The sequence below is a fragment of the Anguilla rostrata genome, chromosome 6 (genome assembly GCF_018555375.3).
Source record: "Anguilla rostrata isolate EN2019 chromosome 6, ASM1855537v3, whole genome shotgun sequence".
Lineage (NCBI taxonomy): Eukaryota > Metazoa > Chordata > Actinopteri > Anguilliformes > Anguillidae > Anguilla > Anguilla rostrata.
The window spans coordinates 5,259,854-5,284,826 of NC_057938.1; the positions used below are offsets into that span (position 1 = coordinate 5,259,854).

Sequence of the window (24,973 nt, forward strand, 5' to 3'; positions counted from 1 at the left end):
TTCAACTTGCATTACTTATTCATGGCTAACACAATGTATATTTGAATTAATAATTCATTTACGACTTTAAAAAAAGTTTGCAAAGCTGTTCCTTTGGTTACATTGACCTCCTCTTGGTCATCCTTGGTACCTTGCTCACCAAGGGCAATTTTAAAAAAGTATAAAGAGAAAGCACTTTTCCGCCCAGCTGAGACAGGGAGGCCCTAATTTAACATTTGGCATTTTAGAAATGAACTCAAAGTGCTTCAAGCCTATGGGACGGGACGGCAGGGGCGACTCTAAAAAAAAAAGTCACTTGTTTGTGTCCCGGCCGGTATTTACAAGTCTCTGTGCAGAATTCCGGAGGAAACGTTTTCGCAGACTGTGTGCCAATGAGCCGTCGGTCGGCTTGGGCCTTTGTTGCGTCAGTCAGACACAGCTAACCGTTTTAATGGCAATTTTTTTCAAAGACGTAATATTTTAGATTTTTATTTTCACAGTGGTTTAACCCTTCAGATATGCAAGGCTGTTTTATTTGTTTTTTGGTTTTTTTTTTCTTCTTAAGAAATGTGACAAAACGGGCCAACTCACGAACGTTAACAGGTCTTTGAAAACCGTCGAACGCGCCTTACGCATCACGCGGCCCTCGGTGCGTTTGTGTTGGCCTGAAACACATTTAGGCTTCAGCAGAGGAGGTTTTTGATTTACATTGGACATCGCAGCATGCACACACAAGTTTGCACAAGGCTGTACGCTCTGTGGTGGAGACCCAGCCCGCACTCTACCTGACAAGGTTAGGTGTGTGTGCTCCCTTTTATTCCCCCCCCCCCCCCCCCCTTAGAAAAATACCTGGAGCATTTCAAAGAGATTTAGTACACCGTGTGAAGCATTCCAGAGCTTCGAGGTGGAAGCCAGTTGGCCACCCTTACACGGAGGGCCCTGGTGTTGTCATAATCATTTCTGTGATGTCAGGTGGAAAAGACTGCTTACTTCCTCTCCCCCTGGCCAGTATCCGATGGGTCTCCAGAGAGAGGAGACCGGGCAGACACGTGGCCTCAGTTTATTACTGTTTTTTTTTTTTTTTAAAGAACAATGGAACCATGATTTCTGAATGTTCATGATTTCAATTGCCCACTCCCCCACACCCCCCCGCCCCCCCATCTCCCATTGTTGCTTGTTGCTCTCATTTCGAAGAGGAGAAAAGTTAAGACATTTATTTTTGGGATTTTCACTCAAGTGTAAGCACATTTGATCAAATCCCAACCACGTGCACGCCCTTCGCCTAGATGTGGTCTGATGTTTAGATTAAGACAAATAATCCTCCAGCTTCTGAGACTGAAAATGGCAGGCCGTAAATATCCAGTGATGCCAATCCAAAATGGGAGTCTACTTCCTCTGTTCGCCCACTCGCCCGTTCGTGTGAATTAAATTAACCAAAAACGAAAACCAGTGACGCAGAATGTACACTCCTAATATGGACAAAAAAGGCAGCAATGCAATATTTCACACCAAAACCATTTGCTGGGTATGGCAGGATATTATTTTTGAAATTAGCTCCTCTTAAGGTCAAAACTGTAAGCTAGAGTGCACTACCCACTAAGGTGACTCATTTCATTGTCTTTCAGAGATATTCAGGGAAAAAAAACATTTCTCGAAAATACATAAAGGCCAAACATTTTTAAGTTGCAATTAACAGGACTTGGATCCCACAGGGAGTTATTTTGTTATTATTGCCAGAGTGTTTACATTGAAACTTGATGAATGGAAAGTGGTCAAGGACGTTAATAGGTCTACACTGAGAGAAATCGCTCAAGGTCAACAATCATTAATCCAAAATAACACTGGGACTGGGAAGAGAGTGGTTAAAACAAAATGAACACACCGCAGAAAACACATGCCTCATACAGCGAAAAATTGCCATATTTAAAAATGTATATTTTAAAACTAAAATGGAATTGGCCTGTAGGCTTCCCCGATATCAGTCATAAACATTTTGCGCTACACACGACAAAATGATTTTCACATTGAATGATGACTTCTGTTGTGTTCATTTCTATCATTTTCAACTTAGATGTAATGAAAGCCAATATATAAATCGAAAATGTTAATGCCAATAGAGGAAAAATATAGAATGCAACATCATTCTACACACTCTCACACACACACACACACACACGCACGCACACACACACACACACACACACACAATTTAAGTATTTGAGTACCTTAAGAAAAATTCACTTTAAAAGTGCCATTGAAAGGACAATCCTACACACATTTGCCAAAAAACCCCATCACATTCAGGTATTTCCCTGGCAGAATATCATAAGATATTCCGTTTAATATTTTGCTAAATATCCATGTGTAATAAATGGATGAACACACAATGCAAGCGACTTTGAAAGTGAAAGCAAAACTGCCTAAAATGTGTTACTAAAACTGCTTTGCGCTTTGAATAAGCCTTAAGGTATCTATTAGTCTGACTCTCTGGAGCCCAAAACAAGCTATCACCCAACCAACTGCAGCCAATTTGTACATTTCAAACAAATCAGAAATTTAAAAGGAATAATTTTGCACACATGCCGATCTTGTTCAACTATTCAAATTAAAGTCACATTTTGCCCAAGTGGAGGATTGTTTGTTGTTTTTCATTCAAACCACGCAGAGAGCAATCTCTTAAATACATGTGAGTTGAGACCAGAACACAACTTAAATCATCCCAGGGGCAAAGCTGTAACTCCAGCCATTTTCGGTGGTTGTATAGCTTTTGTCTAAATAACACGAAAGTGTCACCAGGCTATTAGTGCTCACAAAAATGCCCTTTTATCTTAACCACGTGTTGCTGTGTTATCAAATCTAAAACAATTAGGCAATGATAAGAGTGTTCTTACTCACATATAAGTAGCCTTTTACCTCATGACTGGTTTAAAAAAAAAAAAAAAAAAATTAAAGTAAAAAATGAAAATGAACAGAAAAAAAGTATGCCACGTTGTGTCAAACAATCCCACAGGAGCCTGACGGACAGGAAGAAACGAGGAGAATCTCCATGTCTCCCGTTCCTGCAGCGTGACCTTAAGCCTCGGCTCGCCGTCTAGACTGTTCCTCCTCTATCTCGAGTCAGGAACTGAGTCAAAGGCGTACACATCATTCACAGAACTTTGTCTTTCAAAAAACCACACCCAGACCAGTACTGAGAGCTGAGAGGAGGGGAAACGCTGCCTTTTCCTTAAATAACACCAGAGGAGGGGGGAGGAGGGTGGGGGGGGGGGGGGGGGGGGAGGGCGTAGACTTGTAGTTTTCTGCTCGCTTTTCCCCTCCGAATAACCGGAGAAGTAGGTTCCAGTCTGAAAACTAAATTAAATGCGTGCCAAGCTTTGCCGTTCTTTAAAGAAGTTACACTGTGAATGCAATGCAGTGGTGGATTCACACAAAAAAAAACTGTTCAGGACTGACTTTTCTGTAGGAAACACTGAATTTGAGTCTTGTGTGTATTACCAGTCATTTGTGTGTGTGTGTGTGTGTGTGTGTGTGTGTTTGTGTATTTGTTCATAAATAGTATATATGTTTTATACTTATATTTAAATATGTGTTTGTATCTATTGGTTTATATTTTGACTCACGTTTTTATGAACATATATATATATATATATATATATATATACATATATAAACATATATATATATGTGTGTGTGTGTATGTGTGTGTGTGTGTGTGGGTATGTGCATACACGTGTGTGCTGAAGAATGGGGAGGGCATTCGGCATTAACCTCAGTACTTTACATCCTTACATTGAAAGCAAACAGCTGTTGTAAATTTCTTTTGAGTGGAGCTGGCCAGTCCCCATTAAAGAAGCTGTTGGCACAAAATGGAAATATCCCTCATTCAGGCCAAAGAGCTGATCCTCGCACAGGTGCTCATCCTCGTTTGCCCTTCCTTTATTCGTGTAGAAGTCACAAGCTGTTATTTTAGCACGATTGTTTGACGTATAACGATGCTCCTGTGTACTGAGTAAATGGATCTCCATTCACAGACCTCGCTTTCCGCTACAAACGTTTTTACTTTATCGTTTAATCTATTCGGGCTTCGTTTGACCACAAAAGGCAAAAGGCTTTCGGCTGATACACAAGTAAGAAACCCACACATGCTCAGTCAATAAAGGTCACCGAATATGTGAGCCAGCCTAACTAAAATAAAGGAAGAAAAACATCACTGGTGCCCATTTACCTACCAGTCACAGCTGCGCTACTTTAATACCCCACCCCACCCTTTCAAAATTTCCCTTTTTCCGCCATTTTAACTGACACAACCTTGTCAGTCGGACATTTTGCTTTTGTGCAGCTTTTGAAGCGAATTAGCTATGAGACATTTACAGTACAAAAGACTGGATGTGTATTTTCAGCATAAGTAAACCAACAAAAAAAAGGACATGCAAAGTTATTACATGGTGCTATCATCATGAAATTCTACCCAAGCATCAAAAAAATAAAATAAAATACGCAGACAAGCCTGAGATCCTTTTCTTGGGGAAGAAGCGCTGATCTTTTTATCTTAATTTTGCTGTGAAACCCAAGGGGTGGGCTTTTGACAGGCCTAATACGTGGGCCTCCGCTGTTTAAAAAATGTACCATTGTTTGTCTGCCGGCTTCTATTTACAGCATAACAATTTGGGTTGCTAGGAAACAGTCGACGGCTATATCAGATTATACCAATCAGCATTTGCTATTGGTCATTAGTTGTGTAGCTCAATACTTGCATCCCCAGCTACACACACACACTCATACACATATACACACACAGAAACAGCACTAATGGCAGTGACTCATCTTCATATTTACTTAAACAGGGCTTGGCAACTTTTGCATTAAATTCTGTCCTCTTTTTTTCTTTTTTTTAATTCAGCAGACCACCCATTTTTAACCCACAGCATTAATCACCACAGCAACGTTCAGAATATGTTGAAAAAGAATATGACACATGCTCATAGATGAGAAAATGCATAATTTAAGAAATCAGGGACGGGAAACGAAGTACCTTTTTTTCCAGTTGTAGGACGTTATAATTTTTTTTGGCTCATCTCGCCAGCCAGATCACCAGATTCTAGACTCTGACATGTCAGAGTGAAAGCTTAGTAACTCAGTTCAGAGATGGGGCACCTTCCTGTGTACGCAAACGAAAACACTGACAAGGACTCTGGCAGTATAAACGCACCGAAAATTATTTCCAGCTGACAGCAGAGGTCTTCAGACCCTTTCCTGTAACGTCGCAGAAGCCTGCCTTAACTCAGAGCTGGGCTGAGTCTTAGCTTTGTTGGCGTAGCTTTGTCCTTAGCATTGCATAATATTAAACATCCACATTTCTGGTCTTTTTTTGTGTTGCTTAGGATTTAAAAAAAAAAAAAAAAAACCTGCCTAGCTAATAACATTATATTGGAGTTGTTCGAAACCGAAAGTTCAAAGTTAAGGACAAACTATAAATCAAGAGGCCTAAACAGTCACCTCAGTTCCTGCAGGTGGAAGGCATTCTTATCAGCTACAAGGAGTTTGTTTAAAAAAAAAAAAAAATTAAAAAAAAGACCCCATTTGACAGCAATGAATCATGGGGGTTGATTTTTTTTTTCCCAGAGACGCTGAAAAAGCGGACAAGCACCGATATCCTGTGCTGATGCCGCACCTGGGTGTGCGTTCAGTGTTGTTTGCAAGTGTAATAAAGCACCACACACAACGGGTCCAATGAACCACTCTTTCAGAATTATGCTATTGCAATGACCCACAATAGTGTTTATGCAAAATCTCAAAGTGAGAGTATCGCACACAGACTGCAGAGGAAATATCAACTGTTTATTATTAATTGGACATACCGTAAAGATCAACTATACTGGGCTCCCTAGTGGCCCAGTCAGTCAAAATAAGACACTTGTGGACAGAGCCCTACAGCCGAGTTATTATAAATTAGCCTCAGTCATGCCATTAACCAACTTGAAAGCCAGACTAAGCTAGCACACTGTTACTCGTTAATTTATGTCACTACCCACCGTGGGGGCCTGGCTAAGCCAGCACACTGTTACTCATTATCTACTGCGTTCACAGAAAGCCATTAATCTGGGAAAACGTTATAACTAAACAGTCTGTCAATGGTATCCTTCTGAGGCCCAGCAATTCATTTCTGTCCTCTGTCGGGGACATGGGTCCCTTGTCTTAATGTCAAGAACCATATATTCCCACATTCAGTCACACTCCCCCGTACATTTTTGTATATACTTGTTTTTATTTATTTTTTTACACTGAATGTTTATTGTTTACTGTTTTTCTGTGAGAATGTTACGCTTCTGTAATGCCCAATTTCCCCTTGGGATGAAAGTCACCCATGTCTGTATATGATTTCTGCTGAAACCTTCTCTGCAAGGTTCAGTTAAATACAAAAAAAAGACACTTGTACTATGCCAAAAAAAATTGCAATTATTTTTTGTTCTTACTGCCGGGTCTCAGGAGGATATGACTGACCAGAGCCTTTATGATGTCATGAAGAGCCGGTTCCATGGCTGGGTTTGTACTGAAAGTATTAAAGCATCAGAAATTTGTACTGAAAGTAATAAGGCATCAGTTAAGTTTTCCAATCACTAAAGGAATAGAATTCTTAAAATGTGTGTATTTTGCAGACTCGTTTAAAAGTGTTTAAAAACCATTTCAGAGTTCTGAATGACGTCCATTCCAGATGGGTTGATATCACAGAGGCCTCTACTGTAGCGCGGTACCTAATGTGGTGCATACATGCAGATGTCCGACTGCTCGCCGGTACAAAAGCTCCATTTCTTATTTCACGTCGGTCAAACGAGGATTCAGTTTTGCGTTGCCTTCTGTTGTTTCTTCCCCAGGGGTCAGCGCGGGGTGGGGGGGGGGGATAAAGCATCAGGGAGGTCCAGGTGCGATGGCCCGTCAGGAGCGCCATGTTGTACGAATCTCAGCTTGTAGCGGCGATTCGAAGGCATCCCGACTGCACGGCGCTGCATTGGCACTTCTCCTCCCACACCAGCTGAAATGGGCGGGCAAACAGAGCCCAAGCTCTCATATCCACTTCCTCGGTAGTTTCATCAGATACTTGGTGGTGCCACAGGAAATGAGCGGAAAGTCGTAGATCACGTAGAGGTTCTGGTCTGTATTTGACTTGTCGCACACGTGATGTGCCCACCGTCATATCACGAACCGTTTGGTGTTCCAGCTAAAGATTAGCATGATGCTAATGCGCCGCTATGGAACGACTATGGCAACTTACCGCTGCACGGCAACAAAATTGGTACGGGCAAGGAATATTTCAGATGGTGGAGTCAGTATTTTTTTTTAAAACTCCGGTAAATTGCTAAACATTACAGGTTCGGTCAGGTCTGTGCCAGCTCCTCTGATAAACCTGCTCCTCTGCTGATCCTCCACCCGCGTGCAGTGCCTCTGTGGAATCTTCCAGTTTCCACAGACATCTCCTTCCTTATGTGGTGTTACCCTTCCCCCTGTGTACATCGCTGACACTTTTATTACACCCGGTGTCGCCTTCATGTGTGTGCGCTCGAATTCTTCACTCATTTCCCTTTTCCAGGTGAACTCCTATCTGTTTATCGCAGACACGCGATAACACTGCCTGCACCGTGGTGTAATTCTCTCTCCAGGATTCCCACGTGTGGCTTTCATTTTTATTTCCCCCCGCTTCATCTTTAAGAATTTTTTTTTTTTTTTTGGGAACTGGCGCTATGGAACACATGTTGCTTTGGTTAAAACTCCTTACTTATAGGAGAACCTCCTTGCTAACTGCAGTCAGTGCAAATAAATATCAGCTTGCCCTTTAGTTTACCTAAATGATGTGAACTGGACATGCTTTCGTTTAACTTATTGTGGAGGCTGGTGAAACAAATATCGAAGTGATATGTGGTAGCAATTCAACCTGTCCCTGAAACATCAGATGGGTTATATACAGTACGGAGATTCAGTTTAAATGACATGGTTGCTACAAGACAATGAAATTGTAATAGTTTCAATCACAACAAATATTTTATCACTTATTTTATCCTCATTAATGCCATGTCAGTAATTGTTATGTAATTGTCATGAAATTCTCATTCTGAGACCATCAGCCTTGGTGAACTATTAATGTGTGGTTGAGGTTGATTTGATGCCAAGTTTGATTTTATTATAATAAAAATAATTGTTTTCAAGTGATTTTTGTCGCCTGAATATCATAAAATAACATCAAAATAATAAATAAAGGAAAATAATGTTCTCTATTAAATTTATGTGAACACAAATGTGTATTTGTGTATTTTTCTGTATTTAGCTGGTCACATCTGGAAATGGAACACCAAGCTAATATGAGTCATTATTACAAACATTGTAATTAGTATTTAATAAGATTTTTGGTTTAGTATGCATGTCTTGTAAATCTCCATTGTCAATTGCGTTGCTTTTGAATATGATTGATATGCTGTGAAAAGGCATCGAAAAATGAATTTAAACCTGAAACTTAAAACTTTTCATACTTGGATACATAAGTATTTTATTTGATAATTGTTCATATGTAAATTGCATCCAAACAAAATTCATATGGATTATGAATGAATTTATTTTCTAAAATTACAATTACATTTTTTCTGAAGGCATGCTAAAGCTACTAGAATCCTGGATATAAATAATCATAATAATAATAATAATAATAATAATAATAATAATAATAATAATAATAATAATAACTTTTCACTCAAAAAAGGATACTGATCTTTCACTAAATTAGCACCTATAGAGCAGGTTATATTAAATTTAGGTAGATTAAATATGTTCTAATGTCTGCGAATCTGTAGAAAACCTATAATGCCCCTTTTTGTTGTGTATTATAATTACAATTATAATAATAATAATAATTATTATTATTATTGTTATTATTAATATAATAATAATAATAATAATAGTAGTAGTCGGTCTGGATATTCAAAATGCCTGGATTAGCCACATGTTTTTGGGAAAGCTGTTGAGAGTTGCTGGAAAGTTACTTCATAGATTGGTAACGGCTTTGTGTATTTGAAAATCTTGTCATATTTGACACCTCTCAGTACTTGTGCTGCTTGTATTAAAAAAAGACGTTTCTATGGGGTGTTAATGAGAAGACTATACTAACACAATAAGAAGGCACCAAGATCAGTGAACAGGCATATGCTTCTCCTCAAGATAATTGGGACAGATTCCTACAAGACACCTATAACATGATTCAAAGTGTAGAAAAGCACATCATGTATTGTCTCCAAAGGCACACCTTACTGGACAACCTGTTGATCAAACTTCCTTCATGACAAACATTAATCAGTATCAAGAACTGATTACATATCTTTCATATCTTGTGTCCATTAATAACGTATATATCTCAAACACAAAAGAAAGAGTTAGCTTGATGATAACTGTGCACCGTTTGCTTTTTAAAGCTCAGAACATGAGGACTTGGGTTGCATGGAAATTAAAGATTTTTCCCAAGGTCCAACTCTGATGTGATAATTGAAATTTTCGTCACCTTTCGTAAGCACAAAAGGCCAGCCTCATCAGGGCACTGTGAAGGCCCAGCGGACAAAAGAGGAGGCTGGAAACTGAACTATAAAAACTCCTATAATGTCTGGCCGGTTGCCCGGAAACCAAGTCAAAACAAAGGTTTGCCCACCCACTCCCTATCACCGACTGTTTCACGAGGCCAGACGGGCCCTCTCCACACCGAACACTTTCACCTGTACCTCCACCAAAGGAAATCCTGCCTGCAGGAAGTTATGAGCCTGCGTGTGAGTCATGCCACTTCGGCTCCGCCACCAACCCCACCCCCGACCCGCCCACCCCTCTGCGTGGGTGGGATTTTAAGGACCGTCAATCGTGACCGCCCTGGGAAGAACAGCCCGGACAACTGCTCTCTTTGTTCCAACGTCAGTTGGAAGAATGTTAAAAAAAACAAAAAAAAACGGAAAAACTCCCTATCGCCCCGTCTCCGTGTCCTTTCATCCCATTTATGTCTCTTTAAATGTTTGAAATGTTCATCTACTGCAGCTAAACAAAACCCCCTTTTTAAGGGCACCCCCTTCTTTTCGAGCTTATTGCATTACGTTTTACAAAAACAGCAATATGGGTGGACAGCAACGTAGCGACCTTTCAGCAACTCATAATGGATGTTGACTCATTCATCAAACTATAGCCAAGCTCATCGAAGAAACTATCGAATGTAACGTCTAATTAAAACTTTGGGCGTGTTTTCTTGAACATGCTGAATCAAACACGTGCACAACTGCGAGTCTTACGAAAGCTTGGTATATCAGTTTCGTTCTTTACCTTAGCCAAGTCCATTAAGGCCCATTCGTCTTTAATCAAACAGCCTGCTGCGATGGTGGTTTTCTCATTTGAACTGAAGTGATGGTCGAATAGTTTGGCTTCTTTTACTGCTGTTCGGAAGCAGCACTGTCTGCTTCTCCCAACGGTCAGGCCTTCACGAATTACCGAAAACTCGCCAGTGAAACCAATCGTTCGTTTTGTCGCATGGTGCCTCTAACTAATGTAAGATGCTGCATGGGTCTGTTTGTGATTAAAATATAGATGTAGCCTAGAGTTATACTTTTACCTCAGCCCGCGCTGAATGACAGAACGTATACACGGAATGTGCCTTTGAAATGAATGTTTAGGCTGTATAAACAATCAAAATCTTGTCTCATGTCCTATACATGCTGAATTCAAAATGCCACTAACGGGGGGGAAAAAAATATTGCTGCATATAAAAAAAAAGCACATTTTCATCTTACTGGCAATGTTTATAAGGATCTTATGAGAAAGTGTACGGCTACACAGGCACCACAGAAAACAAGATCCTCTTTTACACCATCTCGAGCGTCACTCTCGTCCAAATCGTTAAAATCCATCGGCTCCCAAGCGTCAATTTGGGGAGAAAGTCAGGGTAATTTTCACATGCTGAGTTTCAGCATCATTAAGTCTACTCCTCTGCCAGCCAAAGTCCGCCCCCCCCCTCCCTCCCTCCCTCCCTCCCTCCCTCTCTCCGCCCTGAAGGGAGGGAAGTGTATCATACGCCACAGCGTGGGGCCAACGCTTGCATCCACACTGCAGCTCTGGCCAGTGCGGCCACAGCAGCGGCGATGATCTAATCCGCGAGGCCCCCGTCAGCAGCGGCTTCTGGCTGGGGCCGTGGCGGGTTTTGGGGTTTTTGAAGCGAGCGGTACCATTCCTGGGTCCCTACCGCCGGTAGAAGAGCAACGTGGAACGGTAAAAAAAAAATTTAAAAAAAAACGAGCCCTTAGATCAAAAGCTGGGAGGTTGTTGTTAAGGCAGTGCTCTGAGAGTCAATGGTCCTGTTCCCAATTAGAAATTAATCTGAGCTAAAAACGTCCCGACGTCTGTTTGAAGTTAAAGACTAAAGCGGGTAACTTAAGCAGGGCGGTGTGTGTCTGTGGGGGGGGGGTTGGTAGAAGCTCTGAAAAACCAAGCACATGTGGTCATCTGTGCCTGCTAATTTTGAGGAACATGGAAAACCATGTAAATGTCACAGAAGCGCCATGCCAACCCGCCAAGCAGGCCTAAATTAGACGGCCCACTCTGCGGGGCCTTATCATAACAAACCCTCTCCCTCGGCTCCCTCCACACAATTTAGCGGTCTACGCCTGCGTACACCTTTTTTCCTTCCCTGTTTTTAGTCATACGTCCTTTGGCTTGAATACTGTTTTTGTATTTGGAAAAAAAATACAAATAAACTGAAAAATACCCCAAGATTCAAGAAATAAAGAAAGATTCAGAAATAAAAAAAATCTTTAGGAACCATTTCAGTAAAGCTATGTAGTATAACAGAGTGGATGACAGACATTTTCTTGTAATTGCATCGAGGTGACAAAACATTAGCACGATAGCACGATTAGCCTCAAGGCTTTATTGCCACATAGCTAATTAAAATGCATGCATAGACATTTAGTTCAGTACATATAATTTGACCTTGTCTGACAGTAGAGCAGAGCTTCAGTTGGAGGCAAACACAAGCCATTAAAATCAAATCTAATGAGACTAGTTTTGTTAGAAAATTTCATAAAAAGTCAAGTCTTTCATAAAACATTCATTTCATAAATCCAGTACTTTTTTATTTATTTATTTATTGCATTTTTTAATTTAATTAATTGTGAAAGCAACATGACAGTTTGCTGCCAATTAGCCTCAAGCTTCTAGCCGTTCCTTTGGAAACACATTTACCGACAAAGAATAGCATAGTCGTTCAAAACAGAAAAATGAAAAATGAGTGCACAAGATTTTAAGATATTAGCTTCGGGAGGAATTGAGGATAATCATGTTGATGATGTCGCAGATCTCTTATCGCAGACGACCTGAGTGGCACAGGCTAGGATAAATCAACCGGGCACAGCTCACAGCACGTTGGCGTGGTGGTCAGCACCGTCGCCCGGCAAGAAGGCGGTTCTGGGGTTCGGATTGGCCGAATTCTCTCTGTGTGGAGTTTGCACGTTTTCCCCGTGTTCACGTGGGGGTGTCTTTCCAGGCTGCTCAGGTTTCCTCCCACACCAAAAGACATGCATGTCCGGTTAGGTGTACTCCTGCCCATTGCACCTTGACCAAGGCCATGGCCTCAGAACTAGAGTTGGTCCCTGTGTGCTGCACCGTGGCTGCCCACCGCTCCTAGGTAACTAATTAAACGCAGAGCACAAAATATATAGTATAAAGGATATCTTATCTTCTAGCCGGGTTCATAAGTCCTGAGTGTAGCCCTTGCCGAATAATGGAATTCAACACTTTGCTAGTTTTAAGCATTATGCGGTGTGTACTCGGCAGTCGGTAATGAGGTCGTGTGAGCGAGTGGCTCAGTGAGATGGGATGACTGATTTATTTCTTCTTCTTTGTTCCCGAAGAGCAGGGAGCACTCTTGCGAGACCCGGGTCCCGCCCCATTAACCAGCTTCCACCAAAATACTTGTTCAGCCCGTATTGCGCAAAGGTAATTTACACGCAACCTATCGCTCAAAAAAAAACCCCAGATCCACTATAGATTGCTCTGCGCGGCGCTGGGGGGGTGCAATCTAGCTGCAGCGCACCTGTGGCACATCAGTCCTATCCCAGCCGTGTGTGTTTGTGTGTGCGTGTGTGTGTGTGTGTGTGTGCGCGCGCGCACACTTTCATCAGTTTCTAATAAGTAACTTTGTGCACTAGGCCGTAATGAAATAATAATATTTGCAGTTTGAAACTGAATATTGCCCAGAATCATCATTATCTAAGTCAAAATTATAGTTCCACAATTGCTCAGACGTTCACATTTCTCAGAGTTTTTATATAATATTTGACATGTTTGACATTCGCTGACTCACTTACCATCTAAGCCATAGGTCTGAGTCAGATAAATTGTATACAATTCCAAAGAAAGCCTTTATTCCTTTTTTTTCTTCTTTTTTTTTTTTTACAATGCTAGGAAATTAGCTTGACACAGAGCCCGGTTGCACCCAGTGTACTGAAGAGTTTGTTTGGATAGAGCCCCCGAGAGGCTTCTTTGGTATGGTAGAATATGGCCGCTCATTACTGCAAGGCCATATTACAGCAAACAAAGCATCTGCTTGTGGGCCCATCCCCAGCACAGGGGTCTGAAATTTGGCTACATTTATTTATTTATATAATAAATCATCTGTTTATGAAATTATTTATATTGTGCATATATTGTTTATAAGCTTCACACAAAATGCACTCGATGTAGTTTGTGGTCCTTTTGTTTTGGAACAGTGTACCGTACAGTACAACACTTTAGCGATGATCTTGCATTTTTGCCTTCCTGCTAATTTTAATATGCCATAGAGAAAAATAAATGAACGAGAAGCGCAAACCCAGTCAGATTTTGACGTGTTTTTCTTTTGTTGTTTTTTTTAAAGAACAATATGCGTTTAACGACTGATTATTTTTTTTAGCGTAGTGTTAATGAAGAGGCGAAACATAACACTGTTCTCTGTTCCAGATGCGACATGTTTAAACATTTTCGTTGTTTTCATCGGAGACCTACTGTGTTCAACATGGAGAGATTAACTTCCTGCAGACAAAATCTGTAACAATTCAACAGTCAAGATTTAACGCCCACAGCTCAGCATAAACAATACACAGAAACACAAAGTGAATACGCACATTGTTCAAATAAATTAAAAAAAAAACAATATATCAGCATGGGTTCAAGCAACTTGGCAAATTGGAAGTTAGGATGCCACTCCTGGAAAAGCAAGATCAGATATCTAATCGGAAAAATAGGTCAACATAAATTGCAGATGCAGTAACTAAATGTATGGTCACACTGTGTTGACTGGTTGTCACCGTTTCAAATACAACATGTGTTTATTCAGATTATATTCTGCTCACAGGAAAACAATGGGCCATCTCCAAGATTACTGCAACACCTATTCATCCCATTGATCCATTATCTATGACCCGCTTATCCTGGTCAGGGTCGCGAGGAGTGCTGGAGCCTATCCCAGCATGCTTTGGGCGAGAGGCAGGGACACGCCCTGGACAGGTTGCCACTCTGTCGCAGTGCAACGCCTATTAATCTGGATATACAACATGATAACATTCACTTCTCCTGTCCAGCTGAACTCATTGTGCCAAGTATGTTTCAGCTGAGCAGTAACATACGATGACATACAGCATACAGTATGCAGCATATTAATTGTTGTGTGTATTACTACATTTTACTCTTATGTACTTGTCCAGCTCGGTCCAAGTCTGTACACCGACCAACCTGTACTCACTAGCTATCATCTAACCCGCAAAACAATGCGTGTGATGACAAATTGGCATCTAGTGAGCCAGTACATTGTTTGATTACCCGTCTCGTGACCAGGGGAAGATTGTGGAGCACATGGAATTAACAATGGAGTGTACAGTGTAGTGACGCTGACGTAAAATGATATGTTTCATTGCAGAGGGACAGTGGTGAGATGTATCTAGGGACATCCTACATCACAATGCATTTTCCACATTTCATACAGCAGATACCATATTAGAACTCATTATTGTTAGATATGACTATTGATTTTCTGAAAGAATTTATTTTGAAATATAAATTCCCATTCACATTTTTGAGAGTACTCTGACTATATCTTCGTATTTTGGCATCATCTGCTCATACTGTGGATTTACATTTAAATATGAAGGTGATAAAAAAATGTATATATATATATATATATATATATATATTTTACCGGCTGTCAGAAAAGACATCATCGTTTTGTCAAAATCATTTGGCACCTCCTGACCGTGAAACTTATGTTGCTCATTATATAGGTGGAGGCACATGGTTTATCTTATTATATTGCTGCCTTTCACCTGCGGGTGACTCATCTTGTACACACTTTCAATCCTATAATGAAATGTGGAAAAAAAAAAACCTGCGATAGCAAACAGTTCTGTTTTACATGGCTTAATACGCTAAGTGCTGCTGCTGCAGGTATTCAGGGTTCTTTGCCTTCGGGTAATTGCAGGTAAGGCTCTGTATGTGCACGCACAGGAATTCTCTACCTACCAATCAAGACCAAAATAACTGAATCAGCTATTCTTTTTTTTTTTCTTCTTCTTTTTTTGTTGGTTTGGTTGAGTTTGTACTTTATATCTTTCGCCCTGATATTTACCGTGACCTTTGTTGCTTGCGGATTGCGGCTGTGATTCAGCACCGGCCGCGGAGTTTGTTGCGGTACCGGCATCTCCCGGGCATTCCGCGGTTCTCTTTGGCCCCGCTGTTTTTGATACGGTGATTCATGCGACCGGAGCGGGCGTGTTTGCTCTGACCTGGGAGGATTCTAGAATGAGTAATGAGGATTGTCGTATCCCACACACACACACACCGCCGGCCTCACTGCCATCTTTTTTTATTCATTGCCGTGGCTATCGCGCTTTTTGTTTTCCTGTTTGTGCTGCCGCAAGACGTGTCGCAAAACGAGGAAACCGTATAGAAAATAATTTTGATTACTGCTCATTTATGCTATTGCCATTATTTATTTTATGAGTTTTTTTTAGAGAGAGTAATTATAGTTGTGTTATAATTACTCTCCTCTGCAGAATGTTTCCCTTCCTAGAGGGAGAGTTTTATAATCTTTTATTTTTGCCATCAGGAAAGAGACAAAATGGTTATATTTAGCTAAATTAAATCAAACAGAATTAATTGAGTTTGTCGAAACATTCGGAACAGCATAAAGTGTGTGGAATAATATGCAACATAATTAATGATGCATAAATAAATAAATAAATAAATATTATTGACTAATTACAAAAAAAACTAAGAAAGAATTCCTCAAAATATGTATGTAAGAGAAGTCGTCCGGTCCTTATGGCGTCTTTGCTACTGTAAAAGGCTTGTGTTCTTAATAGAGGATTGAACCTGAATTTAGCATTCTTGACTCACCAATCTATAACACCCCAAAGACCAGTCAAAAAGTTTGTATTACAGTTATCCATCTGAAAGAATCAGTAAAGTATTTGTTCTGTGGTCGGTGTGGAGATCATTCTGGGCCACAGTTCTGGATGGGCTCCAAGCAATGTACCCATCGGCCTGCTTTACAAGCTCCTGAGCAATTAGAATGTTGCTGTTACCCAAGTACATTCCTTGTGAAAAACACATGTGCTTCTTCCAGCCAAGTCAAAAAACAGTGCAAATTACAATAATGGGCCACCTGCAGATCTGTGCTGCCATCATATATCCCCTTGACATAAAAGTCATAACATGTATTTGCATGACGTTCTCATTCATATCATGCAAGAGATCATAGTTAACAAGACATCAGCTGTCGTACAAACTGCCTGATGAATCAGGCATCTGGCTGAAAATATTAATCTTTCTTTTCTTTGTGGAATGTAAGGGTGGCGAGGCATAATTAAAATTCCTCCAGAAATTCTCCATAAATGTATCTCTGATGTGTGCAAGTTAATTTGCACAAAGTTCACCTTACACAACTGGGGAAGGACATGTTGGCTGTACGGTATGTACACACAGTGTGCTTTGAAACACGCTGTGCAGCAGAATGTCATTGCCAAAATCTTCCACTTCTGGCAAGCTGATTTTCAGATTCATCCTAATTTGAAATAAAGTTTGTTTGTAAGTGATGTGGTGACCGTCACCCCAGGAACTGATTCAGGAGCCCCAAAGGGTGATACGGCAACAGCAGGTCCAATGAGCAGCAATAATAGTCCAATAATCTATTAACCAATGAGCACGCAGGGAGAGTGTCTCATGGGCAGTCAGAGAGAACTCTGAGAAAAAACTTCCTGATACATTCATCACTATTGGCAACGATCAGAAACCCAACACAGGGAAATACTAGTACCTGTCCCTTTTCTCTGGCTTTGATATAGCTAGCAAAGTGCGTCTACCTTGATTCAGTTTTAAACAAGTCAGTTTTATTTTGCTGCATAAATCCATTAAATATCAGGGGGGAACCTGACCTTGAAATGAAAATGTTTAATATTTAGTTTGAGGAAAACCCTTTTTCAGGAACTTGTGACAATGCTGAGCAATAAGGGTTCTATGTAAACCTTATCTGAAATACTACAGATGCTGTACTTACTGTAACAATGTTGAGTAATAAGGGTTCTATGTAAACCTTATCTGAAATACTACAGATGCTGTACTTACTGTAACAATGCTGAGTAATAAGGGTTCTATGTAAACCTTATCTGAAATACTACAGATGCTGTACTTACTGTATGAATATCAGAATGCATAGTGCCCACTTGTAGGGAAATGCCCGAAGGGAAAGTCATTCTGTTTCTGCATAAGAGCTTTCCTCGTTCAAGCGAGCAACATCAAGCCACTGCCAGTGGAGGTGCCAGACAGGCGGTACCGTTTAATAATGTATCTCTCTAATTCGTTATCTGACGTTAAATCCTTAACTTCCTCAAATGAGTTTCAAATAATTTCGAACGGAGGTGTTACCGTGGAACTGTCCTCGGATGGCAGCTGTGTGTTCCACTGCTGCCAAACCTAGCTAACAAGAATTAGCTAGAATTTGTATTTGGCAATGTGAAGAAGAAACACCTGTCATAAGCACATAGTGAAATAGTGTTGCTTCAGCAGAGCGTAAGCTCGTCTCCCACGGCTTCTATGGTTTCACGGCAGTGTAGTATAATGGCCAAGGAGTTGGTCTTGTAACCTAAAGGTCGCAGGTTCGATTCCCCGGTAGGACACTGCCGTTGTACCCTTGAGCAAGGTACTTAACCTGCATTGCTCCGGTATATATCCAGCTGTATAACTGGATACAATGTAAGTCGCTCTGGATAAGAGCGTCTGCTAAATGCCTGTAAACTAAACTAAACTAAACTTCACGCTCGGGTCCCCTACGGATGTGCATAGGTAGGAGGGAAGGGGCACTAGACTTCTGACATCGCTGGAAGACATCTGGGGTCAGGAGAACAGCACCTCTACAAAATTTAACTGAAGCTCAAATTAGCCAGTATGCTACGAGTTTAGTGCATTTGAATAATGCCATTGTAGTCCATGCTCAGCGTGAGATAACAAAAGCTCAATTAATTGAACTTGAGGATTGTATACTGACTCAGCCATGAAAAGTGCTTAGACTGAATGGTGTTGTAGGCTACTTCTAATGAATGGTCACGCGTCAGCAATGTCTCTAAATTTGGGTGGATTTCATTACCTGGTCCTTTTTGACTGCAGTTCATGCTAGTCCAGTATGGCTGCACTACAAAGCAATTTTATATTTGTCGACATTTTATAAATAATACATATCGTCACTGTGGGCAAATGGTATTCAAAAGCGCATATTTGCCTTTCGAGTAATTCACCTTGTAAAGACAAAAATGCACTCGCCATATGTTTAGAGATTTTATTACTTCATTGACCTGTCATAATTTTGCTTATAAGTTTATGATAAACTATCGCCAGTTGTTAAGAGAGAAGACTTCATCTGATCCAAAAAACTTGAATGCAAGACTGTGCAGGTCCTAGCATTACTGCTAATTGGGATGAATGGATTACATCCCAATGACAGCGTAATTTATCTTAATGACTCCAGCGAGGGCTGGATCCTTCCCTCCTCTCTGCTGGGCTGAGGGCTGAGTCATTCAGACCAACGGAGGAATGTGGTGCAAAAATGCAAACAAAGTTATTCGCATGAGAGTACTTGTTAAATTGAACGATGGCAAATTCTGGCTAAAGTGTGAGTCACCGCCATTTAACCACCGTGACTTTTCAGCATATCTCCGTGTTCATCGCAACCTAACCTAGGATAGTAATTTGAGAGTGTTATTTCTGATGCTGACTCTCATTTCAGTTAATTGGCTACTGATATTAATTGATAATGCATAGGGGCAATGCTGTGTGATGTTCCTTAAAGAGAGAAAAATATACTTTATGGACAGACTGAATCTGGCCATTTTGTCACATTCCTTACTATACATAATTCAGTGTAAATACTAGTTCAGCACTGCAACAAGATTTTTGTCATGTGATTGTCGCACAGGGCACCAAATAATTTACTTGTAATTTCTGAGGTAAAGAAAAAATCAAGGCTATTGCTGTTTTTTCTCCCCTTTTTTGCAAACTGCAGAGCAAAACTGAACCATATTTGATCCTCATTTATCAATGTCTCCATAACCTACAATATGGATCATTCTAGGGTCTGGGTGTATTTTAACTGAATTACAGACCCACTCCAGTTATCATCACACAAATGTAAAGGATTTTTTAAATTGAATTCATTCAAAATCTAAAAAGAAGCTCCAGTTTAATTGCATTGCACAAGCTTTTGGACAGGCTGCTGTGTGGCTAGATTGAATATATCAATAGAAGCAAAAAGTCCTTGTGGCAGTCTCAGGTGTAATGAATTCTTAATGCTTACAGTGCAAAGAACCCAATACCTCTCATCAAAGATGAGTGTGTAAGTAAGACTACTCAGAGACCACGCATAAAAATCCAATAAAAGAGTTCAATATTGTGTTAATTAGTCATACATTTTCTTGCACTCTTTAAGAAAAAAATGAATAACTAAGTCCAGTATTACTTTCCCTTCACCTTGACATATCTGTATTTTTCCTACATACTGCTTTCCAATTGTATTTAAACCTGAATACATCTCCTCACTACACATTGTAAAATATTAGCACTTATTAGTTCCTTTGCAAGAAAAAAAAATCACTTTTCAAAAAATCACAAAATTTGCCTTTTCCCATGTGAATTTTGCATTTTCACATGTGAATTAAAATGGTCACATGTCAAAAGAAAATGCCACGTGAACTGAGCATTGATTGGCTTTTTTCTCACATGTGAATGAAAATGTCCTTGTGAAAAGAAAATAGGTCAAGTGAAGTCATGTATAAATTTACATCTTCACTTTTTCCAATGTGAACTATAATTTTGACGTGGAAACAAAATATGTGACTTGAAATAGTATAGGTTACCTTTTTCCGGTCTCGTCCAATAAGGGGGATTATGTTTATAGTTCACATCTGTACTATTCACTATGTTGCGGTTTTTGAACATGTGATTTTTTTTTGTAAGGGTCATTAATGTGGCCATAGAACAGCAGAGTAAATTAACCACTGATGTACTATCTGCCTCCAGACCTCCAAACCATATCAAACCTATGTGCTATTTTTGAGTACAAAATCCAGTACACAATCCCCTCTCACAAACACAAAAAAGCATGCAATAGAAAGTGCAGGTGAAATATAATTCACTGTCTTGATAAATGCTGATACTAAAGCAATGTGATGACACTTCACAGTAATGTCGCATGGATTGGCATTAACTAATGTAGCTGTTAACATCAATTAATGATGTACAAATACATTAATTAAGCATAAAATTTAGTTCGTAGTTAACCAATCCATTAACTAATGTATTAGTTACATGATTCTTTATACATTAGCAATACATACTGTCGGATAAACTTATAATTAGTTAACCATTAACAAATATGTGTACTGTTGTTTTATCCCAATATGAAATGCCATTGACTAATGTGACCTTATTGCAAGACTAATAAATGTAAATGCTAATACAATTCACTGTCCCAATAAATGCTAATTCTCTGAACAGAACAGAGTACTGGCCGGATTGCACACGTGCACTAAACTCCACTGTAGCGTCAGTGCAAAGCACTTGGAGGCTACACCTGCCATATTCCTTCTCAGGGTGATGAAAGGTCTCACTAGATCAACACCCTGGGAGGACGTTCTGTCATTCCTTGTTTGTTCAAGGGCTTCCTTGTAAAAATAGAAGTTTTGTAACTGATGGGAGTGATTCCTATGCCGGAATTAGACTGTCATTAATTTCTTTGAGTCAACTTTGGGAAATGTAGTAGCATGTTGTCTCTGAGAAATGAAATGTTACTTTTTTCATTTGTTTTGTAACGCGTGCATTAATTTCAATGACTGTCAAACTCGTCTTGCTTCATTGTTGCATGTGAAATAAAAAAGTAATACTTAGAGAAACACATTGCCCAAAAACACAAATCCAATTTTTAGATACAGTAAGTTCTATCCTGGGCTTCAAAAGCAGATGTTTTTGATACGATGATTATGATACGATGTGATATGCGGAAAATCTTCTGTTAAATTAACTACATTTGTCTCAGAGTAAAGTTTTATCTCTTGTGAAATCAGCAGTGAGTCGTGTGACAAAATAAATAAGCTAAGAATTATTAGAAGATTGTTATTTTTGGTTTAGAAGTACTCCACACATAACATCTGACAAAAACATGTTAACATAAAATAGATTCCACGGATTGAACTAAAAACAAATTAAAAATTAACATTTAGCGTAGAATGATAGATAATAATATAGTACTGAGTTAAACTGAATACAGAACCCTGATTGTGAAGGAGTAGAATCTTTTACTTCAGGGTTCCGTGCAACGGAAGAGTACGAACGTGCGAGAGCTGACGCTGTTTTCAGCTCCTCATGTCCCTTCTTTTGTGTGCACTGTCATTTTGTATCTCCGTACCTCATTTCTTAGCCGCTTAACCTGTATTATTATTATTGTCTAGAGAATTCCACGGGCGAGCGCATGAGCTCAGTGCTTTTTGTTCTGGACGGCGAGCACTCACTTTAACTCACTTTAGCGATGACGCATCCGAACTTGCCAAAGTATGTGACTAACAAAAAAGGTATAATTTGAGAATGTGATTAACAGGAAAGAGTATTACCGCTTTTCTCCTCTCCTCGATGCTGTGGACATCCCAAAATCGGCAGGAAACAGCCCATGATTCATAGCACATAGCATGAGGATGCACACGGATATCGCCTTCCTTGGAAAAAGATGCACTGTCATGCAAGTTTCCAGTGGACTGACAGTTTCCCATGAATTGGTTTTATGTTCATCACTTAGTCATCCTAATGCTGTAGACAGAGGATAACAGGGCTTTTTTGAATCCAAAGAGATGGACATATGGCTTGCAGTGAAGACTGCCAATATAACCAACAGAGTAGATGAAATATAACTATATACTGTTCAAAAAGAAGTTAATAAATGAACTGCAGTACATGACTTCAAGCCATGATGCCAGTTAGGCTTCATGGAGCTTGGTTATCAGCAAAGCAAAAACAAATCCCATTGGCTTAATCATATTGGTACACATATAGTTGTTAACCTACATTAGGTGTGTACATCCAAGCTTATGGCCTGGAGTTAAACAACAATTGACTTTAACATACAAATAAATTATTCATGTTTTCTTCAGGCATATACACATTCACATTTATAACTGCTGAGCTCCCCAAGCTTTGTGATTGTGTGTTTTGTCATTTTATTTACTTTTTTGTTGTTGTTGCAATTTGTAGAGAAAGGATTGGAATGTATTTCATAACCTATCTCTAAATAGGATTCAACACTAACTCTAAATTTGTTTAATGTGACCCATTATTTATGATCTATGAATATATCATGAAATGATAGTTTAAAAATGATAATTAAATCATACACATTTGTAACATATTTATCCTACATATTTACACACATCAACTAACAAATATTCACAAATATTAATTGTGAATACACAGATATTAATGTGGTCAAAATTCAAATACGTTTTTCAATGTTTCAAGATTTCAGAATTTACTCAATCTAATCAAATGACTTGCATCAGCGTATGCTATATTCCAGTTATAGGCTGTCCTAATAAATACAAATTAAACTGACAGATTGAAAAAGCACAATGTATTTTATTGGAAAAGTTTTTGATGATTTTGATGAAAATTATGATGATGATGATGATGATGATTATTAGTATTATTATTATTATTATTATTATTATTATTATTATTATTATTGTTATTATTATAAAACAACAGAAACGGAAAAAGGATGTTGCCGACCATTTTACTAGACATTTTATACAACCCAGAATTGAATTCCATGGGTACAAAGTGTCATAAATATACTGGTGTTTAGCATGTTCCCCAACATTATTGTGTGTGAAATGAAACTCCAGAAAAGTTACTAACAAATAGGACAGTGAAAGAGTCACATGTTTATATGTTGAAACCACCTCCAAAGTCAGCTTCCTTCTTTTGAGTGATTCATTTCTAATTGAGCTTGAACATGTTGTCTTTCCTACCGTGCCACAGTTGGTTGCTTTAGCACTGTAAACACGCCACTACCCCTCCGCAGTAAGCAAGGTTTGTATTACATTTGTTTGTACCAGAGCTCAATTAGACTGTAAGAGATTTCATGCATATCTCCTAATAATAAAACCGCACTTGGATTTGAAACAAACAACCAAAGCTTTCAGGCATTAGGTAGAAATATGCTATATTTTTGGTACGGCTGCTGGTCATGTCTGATGTTACTAGTCAGGATGATTAATTTGACAAATTTATAGCGGTTTATGGTTTAAGCAGATTTAAGACCCTGGATGTGCTGCTGCGATTATGAACTTGGGTGAATGTAAGCTGAGCTTCCTGATATCGGAAAGTCTATCAGAAGGACTATTTTAAAATATTTATAAAAGTTTGAAGAGAACTGAGTGCTACTGCTTTGAATAATACCCCCTGGGGGGTACACCGGCTGCAATATGCTTCACAAAATTCAGTACAGAACCTGCAGGGTGCCCTGCATTTACTCCAACTTGCCTTTTAAAACTCCTCTAGGATATTATTTCTATCAGTGGTGTTAACCATATAGGGAGCCATTCCTGTGTAAGCTGATCGTAGAGTGTTATCCAGATGCAATTTTAGTTACATTAACATTTACCTCTGAATTTAAATGTCAGAGGTAAATGTTAAAAAAAACATTAAATGTTTAGACAGATTCGTCTGATCCAAGAAAAACTGCAGCATATTTGCCACGTATTTATACTTTATCTAGTACATGTATATAATAAGTAAATGTGTGCTTTGCAAAAGAAAATTAAATCTTGATCACGGGTGCAAATAAAATTTTAAGATTTCAATTTTCACCTTTCGTGTCTTCCTAATCAAGTTCAATCTAATTTTGTTTTCCTGTGATAACAGTATAAAGACCTGATTATTCGTTTACAAAATTTACAATGAAGCCAAGACAATTTACTGCCATTTTTATAGCAACAACAACAACAACAAAAGAAAGAAAAATTGTGCACTAAAATGAATGGACTTGAGTGTACTTTGCATTTGCCAGACGAGAATCTTCGTTGGTGCATAAAGACGTTTTCTATTATTTCTCAAAACACATGGAAATAAATATGCCATTCAAATGCTGTCTCACACTGCGCGTCAAGCCATGAGCAGCTCACGTTTGCATTGAGATCTGCATGCAGTGATACAGTCACTGGATGGGGCTGTCAGCAACATGGATGGATAAGCATGTGGTGGGCGACTGGTGGAGCTAGAATGAGTAACACAGAATACTCTTTACTAAGTTACATTGTGGGCATTTAGCTGGCTTTCTTAATCTAGAGTGACTTACACAGCTTTCTCATTTTTACGTGCAAAATCCATTTGTACAGCTGGTTTTTTTTTTATCAAAGCAATTCAG

At 39.4% G+C, this 24,973-nt stretch overlaps 1 long non-coding RNA gene across 1 annotated transcript in view; it reads right to left on the bottom strand.

Moving 5' to 3' along the window:
* The window catches only part of LOC135258294 (uncharacterized), a 19,798-nt gene extending 16,651 nt beyond the window's left edge, over positions 1-3,147 (bottom strand). Inside the window, exon 1 of the long non-coding RNA XR_010330947.1 lies at positions 2,875-3,147. This is a non-coding gene — a long non-coding RNA (uncharacterized LOC135258294). The remainder of the gene's footprint in view (positions 1-2,874) is intronic.
* Between the last annotated feature and the right edge of the window lie 21,826 nt (positions 3,148-24,973).